This window comes from Accipiter gentilis, chromosome Z (assembly GCF_929443795.1).
Source record: "Accipiter gentilis chromosome Z, bAccGen1.1, whole genome shotgun sequence".
In the NCBI taxonomy this organism is placed as follows: Eukaryota; Metazoa; Chordata; class Aves; order Accipitriformes; family Accipitridae; genus Astur; species Astur gentilis.
The window spans coordinates 63,709,546-63,722,006 of record NC_064919.1 but is presented as its reverse complement, the minus strand read 5'-3'; positions in this window follow the sequence as shown (position 1 = coordinate 63,722,006).

Genomic DNA, 12,461 nt, shown 5'->3' with positions numbered 1-12,461 from the left:
TAATATTCCATCAATAGCCTGAAGCGAACTGGGTAAGATATTCTAGCCAAAACTTTTCTGGTAGAAAATGTAAAATATTTCCAACAGTTAAAATGAATTTCAAAGCAACAAACTTGTTTATATCAGAATCCAGGGAAGAAGGAATTGAGTATGGAAAGAGAAATTAAAAAAGGTGTTTATATTTGGTTTGCCTGCAGAAGGAATTTATTTTTCTGTTCACTGATATTTTACTGGGAAATTCCATCCAATGTTTTGTTTAATTCAGAAAAGTATTTACAATCAAAATGCAATATTGTGTGAAATATTAGCAACACATTAGCTTTTGTGAGTTTAAACTACAACAAAAATATTTTTTGCAATCTTTCAGCTTGTTGAAGATGTTGAAAAAATATGTTGGTTGTTGACCTAGGCTGATTTTTTTCCCAGCTATTGGAAGAATTGCCACAAACCAGAAAATCAGTTATTCACATGGCTTGAATACTGTTTTGTTTGTTGGGGTTTTTTTAAACCTATCTCCACTTTTAGATGAGTTTATGGTAAGACAGAGAAAATTTAGTCCTATGCATTTCCCTGAAAATACAGTTCAATGGATGAGCTGGGGAGAAAGAACTTCCCACCACTGCAGGTGATTATCTCTGTCAGGAAACATGAGGACAGTCTGTCATTTTTACGCAGATAATGAAAGTACAATGGAGGCACTACTTAAAGATGTCCTGTTCTTCCTACTGTATTTAAAGAATTTGCTTAAGAAAAAGAGACAGGGTGGATTTGTATGTTGCACTTGTCATATTATGCAACATTATACTTAACATTGCATTAATCATATTCCTTATCGGTGGCTTTTTCACCAGTTCATCTCACTGATTGTTCAGACTATTTTTACAGTTAAAAAGGAAAAATTTTCCATGTATATTCTCTTTTCAGGAAGAAAGAGTAACAATGTAATGAAGTTAGTTTTAGTAAGAGAAAGAAATGTGATGTTGAATACCAGAAAAAAAATTTTGTGCTGCATTACAATCATTAAACTTCTGTTAATTCTAGTAACACTTCTGACAATTATTTTCCCAATATTGAATCTGGCCTAGGTGCAACTTTAATTTTGTAGTAGATAGTTTACTCTTTGGGTTAATCTGGAAATCTACATTGCACTCTTTCGATTTTTTTAGTTTAGCATTGACCTGTAAGAATAATGAATATTTGAAAAAAAAATTGCAACATCTCCTTGTGGGATGTCTGGGGAACCAGCTCCAAGCAAAAAATCTGAAGACCCAGAAGGTAATGAAACTCTTGCTCTGACAGTACCACACAGAGCCTGGCCTCCTGGCTCCTTGGCAGGGAGGTGTAGGAGCCCTGGCAGTCAGGAACTTTGGATTTCTGGCAAAAAGTCACTGAGAAATTGTCAAAAAGCTATCAGTTTCAAAATTACTATCTTTCAAATATCTCTTCAGGAAAAAAATATCTGGATTTTCTTTAAAAAGAAATTTTCTTGGCAATTAGGGGTTTTCTTGCATGGAAATTCCAGCTTTCTATTACCATCATCATTCTGTTATCTGTGCTTCAGTTCCACATTTATTGCGAAAAAGTCACTTTTCCTTTGGGAAGCTCACAGGGATAGTTCTTTCGTGAGCATAAACACATACTGGGTTGTGAAGTAGTCAGGTAAGAGATGAGTCCCAGGGCTACCACAGCTCATCTTTGGTAATTACAGGCCTGTCAGTCTCACATCAGTGCCTGGTAAAATTATGGAGAAGGTTATTCTGTGAGTTACTGAAAAGCACTTGAGAGACAACGCAGTCATTGGTCATAACCAGCACGGGTTCACGGGAGGAAAGTCCTGCTTAACTAACTTAATTTCCTTTTATGACAAGGTCACCCATCTAGTTGACTAAGGGAAGCCAGGAGATGTGGTGGGTATGGATTTTAGCAAAGCTTTGATACTGTCCAGCACACAGCTAGGCAAGTCCATAATACATTGGGTGAGCAATTGGCTGATGGGTCCGGCTCAAAGAGGTGTATATATAGTAAATGGGGTTACATCAGGATGGTGGCCAGTCACCACAGGGGTTCACCAGGGCTCGATTTTAGGGCCAGTGCTCTTTAATACTTTTACAAATTATCTGGATGCAGGAATCAAATGTACATTAAATAAATTTGCTGATGCTACTAAACTAGGAGGAGCTGTGGACTCCCTCAAGGTTAGACAGGCCTTACAGAGAGATCTGGATAGGTGTTCTGGTTTCAGCTGGGATTGTTTTCCTAGTAACTGGTACAGGGTTATGTTTTTTGAGTTTGGTATGAGAAGAATGTTGATAACACTGATGTTTTCAGTTGTTGCTAAGTAGTATTTAGTCTAAAGTCAAGGATTTTTCAGTTTCTGAAGCCCAGCCAACAAGAAGGCTGGAGGGGCACAAGAAGTTGGGAGGGGACACAGCCAGGGCACCTGACCCAAACTGCCCAAAGGGGTATTCCATGCCATGTGATGTCACATCTAGTGTATGAACTGGGGGGAGTGGGGACGGGGGGATCACTGCTTGGGGACTAACTGGGTGTCAGTCGGTGGGTGTTGAGCAATTGCATTGTGCATCACTTGCATATTCCAGTCCTTTTATTATTACTATTGTCATTTTACTAGTGTTACCATTATCATTATTAGTTTCTTGTTTTCTGTTCTATTAAACTCTCCTTAGCTCAACCCATGAGTATTACTTTTTTTTATGATTCCTTCCCCATCCCACTGGGTGGGTGGGAAGTGAGTGAGTGACTGTGTGGTGCTTAGTTGCTGGATGGGGTTAAATCATGACAATAGGCTAGAGAGCTGGGCAATGACCAAACCTATGAAATTTAACAAAAGCAAGTGCCAGATTCTCCACCTGCAATGGGATAATCCTGGTTATACATACAAACTGGAGGATGGGAGGCTGGAGAACAGCCCCCTAGAAAGAGAGCTGGGGGTTTGGGTTGATGGCAAGTTGAACATGAGTCAACAGTGTGTCCTGGCAGCCAAAAGGGCCAACTGTGTGCTGGGGAGCATCGAGCACAGCACAGCTAGCTGGTCAAGGGAGGTGACTGTCCCACTCTACACTGCACTGGTGTGGCCCCCCCTTGAGTACTGTGTGCAGTTTGGGGCACCTCAGTATAAGAAGGACATCAAACTGTTAGATCGTGTCCAGAGGAGGGTGACCAAGATGGTGAAAAGTCTCAAGAGCAAGACTTAGGAGGAACAGCTGAGGTCACTTGTCTTGTTCAGCTTGGAGAAGAGAAGGCTGAGGGCTGACCCCATTGCAGCCTACAGCTTCCTCACGGGGGGCAGCGGAGGAGGAGTTGCTGATCTCCTCTCTCTGGTGACCAGCGAAAGGACATGAGGAGATGGAATGAAGCTGTGTCAGGAGAAGTTCAGATCGGGCATTAGGAAAAGGTTTTTTACTGAGAGTGTGCTCGGTCACTGGACAGGCTCCCCAGGGAAGTGGTCATGGCACCAAGCCTGTCAGAGTTCAAGAAGTATCTGGACGACGCTCTTAGTCATATGGTTTAGTTTTAGGTAGTCCTGCGAGGAGCCGGCAGTTGAACCCAATGATCCTTATGGGTCCCTTCCAACTTGAGATATTCTATGATTTTATGATTCTATCATCTCATGTCATCTATAATAAAAGCATATACTGTGTTACAAGTAAGAAGGCAAAAATTTGGAAAAAAACCCCTATATAAAAAAGGAAAATAATAGTAGACCTGCAGAAAGGAGAAGCAGCAATGTAACAGCTTGCATCTTCAGCTTTTGATATTCTTCAGGATTAAGCAGACAATCCACTATAAAAAATATTCATAACCAGTCTCAGAAATCTGTTGGAACTATGCATATGCCAACATCTTTGACTAAAATTAGACTTCAGCTTTTGGTGAAAGTACATGTTTGAGTGCTAGTTGAAAATCCTGCTGAAAGACAATTTTGCTGATTTAATTGAAAAGTTGGGTATCTTCAAGGTCACATGATTTTCACTGAGAGATGTGGCTTCTCAGCACATTTGAAAAACTAAACAGACTGAGTATGGAGGTAAGAAATTCATCAGAAATCAAGGGGGTTATTATTTACAAAAGTTTTTCCATTGTAATAGGCCATTGAAAGAAGAAGCAGCAGTCATGCTACACAAGAGTGAGAGGTAAAAGCTGATGCACTTAACAGTAAAACTGAAGTGACATAGAGATACCATCAAGGGAATTACATCTGTCCAAAACCAGAAGGCAACAGGTAGAGCACCTGAGTTTGGGCAGGTACAGTAAGCATTAGAGGAGACAGTGGCTAGTTACTTTGTAGTGCTTTGACTTTGAATAATCCGACGGAAGTTTATTCAAGAAGTGCCGGAGACCACCTCCCTCTGAGCCAGCAACTTTGCCTGCAGAAGGGACCACAAAGTACAGAAGATGCACAGAAAGCAACAGCAAACAGACAGATGATGTACCACCATACAAGCCAACCATACTTGAAAGTCATCTTGTGCATGACAGAAATTTGCTTTTACAAAGGAGAACTAGTGTGTCGGGTCAGCAAGGCAAAAAGCACGCATTCTGGCAGAAGTGTGGAGATCAGGACTCAGAAGCAGAACAGGGTATAAACCAACCTGACATTATGAACACAGCCCAGCCAGGCACTGTCTCCAAAAAAAATGGCAGTACCAGAGCACTGTTCCAGAAAACACAGCTAGACGTGAAGGGTTTGCTTGTGTTTTCCCAATGCTAGCAGCTTCCTCTCTGTATGACATTTGAAAATTAAGGCAGAAGAGAAAAAAAAAAAACAAGGGAGGATAGAAAAAGAGAGAAAGAAAATCCCAAAGAGAAAAAGCAGGAAAGCTTTGCAAGAAAGCGAAGTCAAGACTACACATGCTGCCTGGCTAAAAAGAGAACTCAAGATGGCACAAGTCCTGATAGCTTTCCAAAAGCAAGAGTAAAAAAAAGGTGTTAAAACATGCAGAGATGAATACAGCAAGGAAAGAACCCATGGCAAGCACAGACAAAGAGAAATGCATTGCCAGTAAATCCTGCCTTCTCTTCGGGGGCTTTCAGGGACACCAGAAAAGAGAACAAGTGAGTTCTTTGAGGAAGAAAAAATTCCACCAACACCCCGTTGATCCAGGAAGACTGCTGGTGGTGAAATGCCTTTGAATGATGAGTCTGTATGAAATCTGTCCAAAACAGGGTACCTCAGCCCCACTACTGACACTGCTGGGCAAGGAAACTTTTGTTTGTGGTCAAAACATGGGGATGTTAAGGGGTTTCACACCTGCTGTGGAGATGATACCTTTCAGAGCATGGTATTAGGGAGGTCCATGCACAGCTCTGCTGTTGGATCTGTAAAGCAGGGAATGGAGGAGGACATATCTGGAAGGGCAGCAAGAACTAGCTTACAATAATCTTCATCGCCACTTCAGAGATTTTTGCTAAGCTCCTTCTTCTCTTTTGTCATCCAAGCTATTTATGAACCTGTCCCAAAATAAGCCCTGACTGACCACCACAGCTTTTTTACCCTGCATTACACAATATGATCCCGGCCCAGGAGAAACTCCCTGTCTGAGCGTGGGGCTGCTGCTCTGTGGACAGCTGAAATGGGTCACATACCTTGAATACTGCTCACTTCTTCAGGGCTTGTCCTTGTCAGAGGTAGAGAAGACAGGAATTTGACTGTTCCTGCTTCCATAGATGCCTGGAGACAGGCTCCCAACAGATCTGGCTGAACTGGTGATGCAGTGACCTGGCAAAGCCTTGCAGACTGGTGTTAGTCAGCTAAGCCATTGCCAGCCTCATGACACCTCCCAGCAATGGGGTGCTCAAGCTAGCCTTTCCCCACATGTAGGGCCAGGGTCTGTGAGATCTGAGACAGGGGGTGTTGCAAGCAGCAAGCTTGAAAGAGGCCAAAGCACCCTGTGTAAGCAGCTGCTGGGTCTTCTGTGGGCTGCATTCTGGTCATTTTGCCTGCAAGCCAGAAGAGCACAATGCAATTGGGAATCACCCTTATATCCATTTTAGATGGACAGCAAATACAGTGATCATTTTAATTACATTAAAAGCTATATGTCAGACAGCTGTCCTTGGGCAGCTGCTTTTGCAACTTGGCTGGATTCGAATGGATTCAACTTGCACTCAGATTCGAATCTGGGATTACCCCTTAATCCTCCATCTCCTCATCATTTCATGTAATTTCTTTCCATGCAACCTCCTCAGCAAGAGCTGCTGTCATGACATAGAGCAGACTGGATGTCACTGTGCCATTCACTTCATCTGGGCTCTCCCCTAAGATCAAGGATACACAGTTAGTTAGATAGTTTATTTGTTTATTTATTTGTTTGTTTACATATTTGAAAAGGCTGCAAAATCCAGCTTTTGGCAGAGGAACACAAACAGACTTTGATCTTTAGCAACAATCAGCAATGAACTTTTGACTCTTGAACTGCTTACATTGATTTGCCATGGCTCACAAACCTAAGGCCATCTTCCCAAGAAGAAGCACGAGAAACATCTTTGTCCTTGTTGTTCAGTTTGTTTGTTTGTTAGCTTTTAAGATGAAAGTTTAGGCTTTCTTTTTTATTTTCTGGTCCCCAGAGCTGGTGAGGAGTTGGGGAAGCAGGGAGGCTGGTGAACCCAAAGGGGGGAAACAGAAGAGGTTGCAGCCTGGAAAGAATTCAAAGTCTCACTCAGATTGGTGATGATGGGACTATATGGAAAAGCTGAGACCAAAAGCTTATTCATTGTGGCAGCTTTGCCAATATACTTTTGGATGCCCCCTAACTTACTCAGGTCAGGATGGCAGAATGGACTTTTTCCCCTCACTATCTGATTTTTAAAATGCAGACTGTGTTAGGTGTTAAGAAGTGTTTCACCTAAAACTTGAACAATCATTTGGCTAATACCTTATCCTAGAAGAAGCTGAGAAACAGTCTGTTCCAAAGCCCTAGGTCATGTGTTTTCTTAGAAGATAAATTAGAAATTTCCAGACTAAGACTGTATTCAACTCAAGAGACATTAAGTAGCAGCAAACTGAAGACTGTGACCAACTTGCTATCAGTCACATTATCTTGTTTAAAAGAAAATAAGAAGCAGTCACACAGTACATTTTAGTATCACTTCTTCACTGCAGGATTGCATGAAAGCACTAGTTCCTTGGAGCATTATAGTGCATGAAACAAATGCCAGGCAGCTAAGTGACTTCCACAGCTTGCTAAGGTATAGAGATTGCACTTCTTTCTTACAACTGTGATGAAAATAGAATGCATTGTTTATTCATCAATGGAACAACAGAATGGGAAGGGATGGGGAAACACCACTGAAGGATCACCCAAAGCAATAGATTTCTCCTGTTCTTAAGAGAGATAACATAGAGTTAAATAGAAATGCAGAGCTATAGCACAAATCAGCCCTCCTGCCCCACAGGCAGGACTGACTGCAATCAGTCTCGTTCACAGCAGCTGTCCTGTGGCTGTAACTGTTCCCCACAGGCTGGAACTCCTTTCTCCAGGCTGTCTTCAGGTATCCTTCTATAGATACTGTTGCAGTACCTTGTTTCCTAGAGTTTTTACTCCAGTCTTACGGCTTTTATTCTAGTTACACAGACAGACTCTTTTTCTGCTTTATAGCTCTCAAGTAGTTATCAGACTTTATAGAGATATGTAGGCAGTACAACGCACACAATGCCAATAATGTGGTATTATCTATGGCTTATGGTTGTTTATCTAGTATCTGCCGAAACTGTGACTTTTTTTCCTGCCTGGCATAACGTTTTGGCAGTCTTTTGATGTCAAAAGAGAGATAGCTAAGCCTCATCTATGCCTCAATGAAAATCAAAAGATAACACTGTAAACTTGGAAAGCCGTTACCACTCAATGCTGCACAGAAATTACAATGCAAAGAACAGCGCAAAGCAAAGATGGGCTTTGATTTGAAAGTTCTGTATTAAGACCCCAGAATTCAATTCCATCCATGCATGTGTATGTGATGGAAAAGTTTTAGCAGCAACACGTTTTGCTAAGTAAACAATAGCAAGTTAAGACAGAAGAAAAGTATTCCCATTCCACTGATGCCTAAACAGCATTAAGTTATGCCTAGCAATAAGTTATGAATAGCTTTCCTGTTCTGAAACTTCACAATGCTTTTAAATTTTAAGTTGCATGTACTTAAGGAGACTTCTTTTAAAAACTAAAATGAAACTATGAAAGTTGCAGAAGTGACCTTGTGGTTTTCACTACACCTACAAAATACTAGTGTTCTGTTTTCACAATCACATAGCAGTTTACTTTTGCTAACATTAGTTTTATGAATTCACATGAAAAAAACCTATTTTAAAAGAATTTCTACTTCACTGATTAATATCTTGCAGTTCTAAAAGTTCAGTTTCAGTTTTTAATTTTTTTTGTCAACCAGCAATATTGTTTAAAACCAAAGTCTCAGATAAATTCCTAATGTGAATACTGAAAAAGAGAAATAGAAGCAATAGAGAAATTAGTACATCTGCTTGTCAAACTGTTTTCAATTTTGAATATACATACAGAAGGCAACACTCAAAATTTCCAGTTTCATGTCTTGTAATACCTTTTGCAAATGTGCATGCATCTTTCAGAGTAGAGGGGGAAGAAGGTCATGAAGATACCCAATTTTGTTGTTTTGTTCTTAGTGGAAAGCAGTGGAAATCTTCTGGACTTGTGTCTGACAGGAGGATTTAGCTGTCAGATTGTATATGCAAAGTATTTTCCATGTACTTCAAAAAATATGCATGGCAGATCCTATGTAACAATATATATAAAACAATAAATGTTATGACAAATCTAACAAGCATTATGACAAAAATCTTTTCATTCAGGGCAGGGTATCAGAATAAAGGAGTTTCAGCCAAATTGTATCCTCATTAAGTACCTAAATCTGCAGCAACATCAGAGTAGGTGAAGATCTTAGGACATTTATAGAAATCATCTCCTACCTAGTGCAATGCTTCTACCTCACTCCTACAGAGCTATGACTTGTGGGCTGCTGTGTAGAAAAGGAGAGGGATTGTAGATTCTAAAAACAGACCTGCCTTACACACAAATAAGTGTAAATCCAGCTAAAAGGATCCCTGGGAGAGACAAGAGCAAGAGAAAAAATACCACAGACAGCATACCAGCATGCATAACCTGAGGTTGTCTCAACAAAACTTCTGGAGATGTCGGGTATTTGATGGCTGTGTTTTCATTAAATAATGAAAATATTCACAACTCTAGCCTTTCACAACCCCAGCTGTCTGGGCAGTTTAACCACTCCACTTGCATGGTTCTGCAAACCCACACTGCAGAGGCTCCTCACCTGATCTGCAGTAGCATTATCATATTTCACTGGTGCAAGCACAAGGAACAGAAACTCATGTGGCTGTGGTAATTCCCACAAGCTCCCTATTTCAGTGCTGTAAAATATTCTTTCCATGATTTTTAGAGTTGCTACTTGTGACCTGCAAACCTATGTCCCAAACAAGAACATGCTCTGAGCATATTTTGAGAACTGGCAGGAAGCATCTCATAATTATACTGCTTTCAGCTGCTTGCCCTCCTTGGCATTCAGCTTTCTAGCAAATTATTTTCCGGTAATATTTCTGTGTGAAACTTCCAGTATCCTACATAGAAAATTTTCTTTCTGTCTGAAGGTATGGGAATCTTAAAAAGTGGATCTTGTGGATAGTTAAGAGACAAAAAGAGATGTATCAGATCAAGCACACACCAGATGGACAAGAAGCAACACTCACAAGTTGCAGCAAGATAAATTCCAGTTGGATATGAGGGAAAACATCTTGCCATGTAGTGGTTTAAGGACAGGTCAGGTTGCCCAGAAATGTTGTGCAATCTCCATCCTTGGAGATTGCCAAGATGTGATTGAACAAATTCCTGAGCGAAGTGAGCTGGCTTTGAAATCAGACCTCCTTGAAGCATGAGGGTGAACAGGATGACCTGCAGAGCTCCTTCCGCCCTCAGCTACCCTGCAGTGTAGCAGCCCCACATCCCTCCCACAGCATCACCCCACAGCACAGCTGGTGGGCCAGGCTACATCCCAGAACAAATCCTAAGAATGAGCTTACTGCGTGGCGCTGCTCAGTTGACGGTACAAAGATTTTTACTAATACTCAGGCAAAACACTTGCTACCTTAATTTCACCTGGTTACTTCATGGTTAGCTTTCATGTGATGGTTATAATTAATTTCAAACTTGAGCTTTACAACTTCTAAATATATGAAGTATTCCCTTTTGTTATCTGAAGTAATCATTCATATTTAAAGCTTAATCTTCCCTATTAAATCACACCTAAACCCCAAAATGATTTTACTTTTTCCTCTGTTATTTCTGCTGCTGTCCAAAAGCGGATGGTAAGGGTAAAATCTTGACCCTTTTGCATTCCATGGGACTTCTAAAAATTGATTTTGATTAAATAAGATTTTATCCTGTATGTCAGAGCTCTGTAGAAATGATCTTTTTTCCCCAATTTACAAGACAACACTGTGTACTTAGTACTGCACCAGCTAATTTTTAGGCAGTAACACTTGCTTAATTTCATGTCTACATCTAGATCTCCCATACTACCTGCAGAATTAATATCTGTATCTGGGATTATTTTTTCTCATGTTTTAGTTAACTTTTTTCTAAATTTTCTCAATTTATTATTTTATAACCAAGATTGCAAACAGATAGTGTTCCTATGTTTCTGTATGCATGTCTGATTTCTCAGTGCAATTCTGTTCACAGTTCTCTTCATTTATCTCTCTGGAAACCCTGTGTAGGATGTCCTCAACCTCTGCATGTCTATTAACTAGGACTGGACTTAGCCTTATTCCCAGAATCCAGTTCTAGTTTTATCTATATTCTGTGTCTGAAGTCCCAATTATATGGCCTGTTATACAACTATTCACAACTCATGTCAGTCAATTATTTGCTGGCAAAAGTTCTGTATGTCCTTAATCATGACTCTTATTCAATTCTTTCCATTAGGGAAATGCCAGTGCAGAATGTACGCTGAAATATATTCTGATAGTATGTGACTTCCCAAAAGGTAGACAGGCCACAAGGTCAGTCTGACTTCCTTGGTGATCTGCTTTTACCACATCTGACTTTTTTTTATTAGAGCTATGCAAAATTAGATCTGTAATTATGGTTCCTATTATCCCACCCTTTCTAATCTAGTGACAGATGTTCCCTCTGGCATTTGGTAGTTCTTAGGTACAAGATAAGAAAGATAAGTTTAGGAAGGTAAGTTATTAAGTTGGACTGTCAACATACCATTGCCAGATAACAATTAGAAAGGCTAGATAATCAGTAGAAGTGGAAAAGGAAATTGTTATCCCCATAGACACTGAGGTTCTAACAGGGATGAAACAGTACACGTGAGCACACACATGGAAAACCAGCAGAGAGCTGCCTGATGGGTCAAGGTATGTGCTCAACAACATTGTTTAGAAAAATCAAACTGGCTGGGAAAAAAAAGGGAAAAAAGCTTACAGTGGGAGAAAAAACAAGGAAGAAAAATGGAATTTGTTCTTCATATCAACCAGCTTGGTTTTTCAGGGTTTTTCCCTCCTTGCCAGATTTCTTTCAAGCTTACTTGACACAAACTGTTTGGAAGATAATGGGTTTGTCTGAGATTGCCAGGAGGCATGAGTACCCCCTCATTTTAGGAAGCAAGGTTCTTCTGCCTTCAACACAGGTCATTTAGGTCATTCTGTAGATTGTATGTGTAGGATCATACAGAAACTCCCAAAGAAGTGATACGAAGCTCCAGAAGACTCAGAGGAGAACATCTCAAAGGAGAGGTTCTTAATGTGCAGTTATTCTAGAAAATGTGGAAACATGGCTCTACCTCCAAGAATAGTGAGAGGCAGCAAAGAACCAAGCAGGGGAATCTGGATACATGCTGTCACCTGTTTGGCCTTAGCAATCACAGTGAGGCAAACCCTCATACATCAGCTTTTCATATTGAAGCTCAAGTGCCAGTTCCAGTATAAGACGAGAAGGAGCATGGAAGAGAAAAAGTATTACGAATATTATTTTTGTGGTAGTAACACTCCATAGAAAGTGAAACAATTCATAAAGATTCCTCCAGCATCTTCTTAATAAAACAGCACACAACTAACATAAAAACCCCCAGAGTTAAATCAAGCCTTCTGTGAATTGAACCTCTAGGTTAAGCTGCATCTTCCATGGCCAGTACAGATTTCTGTCTGAAATATGGTTCTCCAGCCGGCCTAAATTTTCTGTACCAGAGTATATTTCTGAGCAGACTAAGGAAGGTCTTTACAGGCTCATCAGACTACCATACAGGCCAAACTTCAAGCTTAGACTCCTTCAAAGCTGGGGTAACTAATATAGCTCTTTCACCCCATCTTTAATAAAACATCAGTCACCAGTCACCTGCAGAGGCAAACCACACTAATCCACTAGTTTGGGGCAAAATAAGAAAGCATGGGAAGG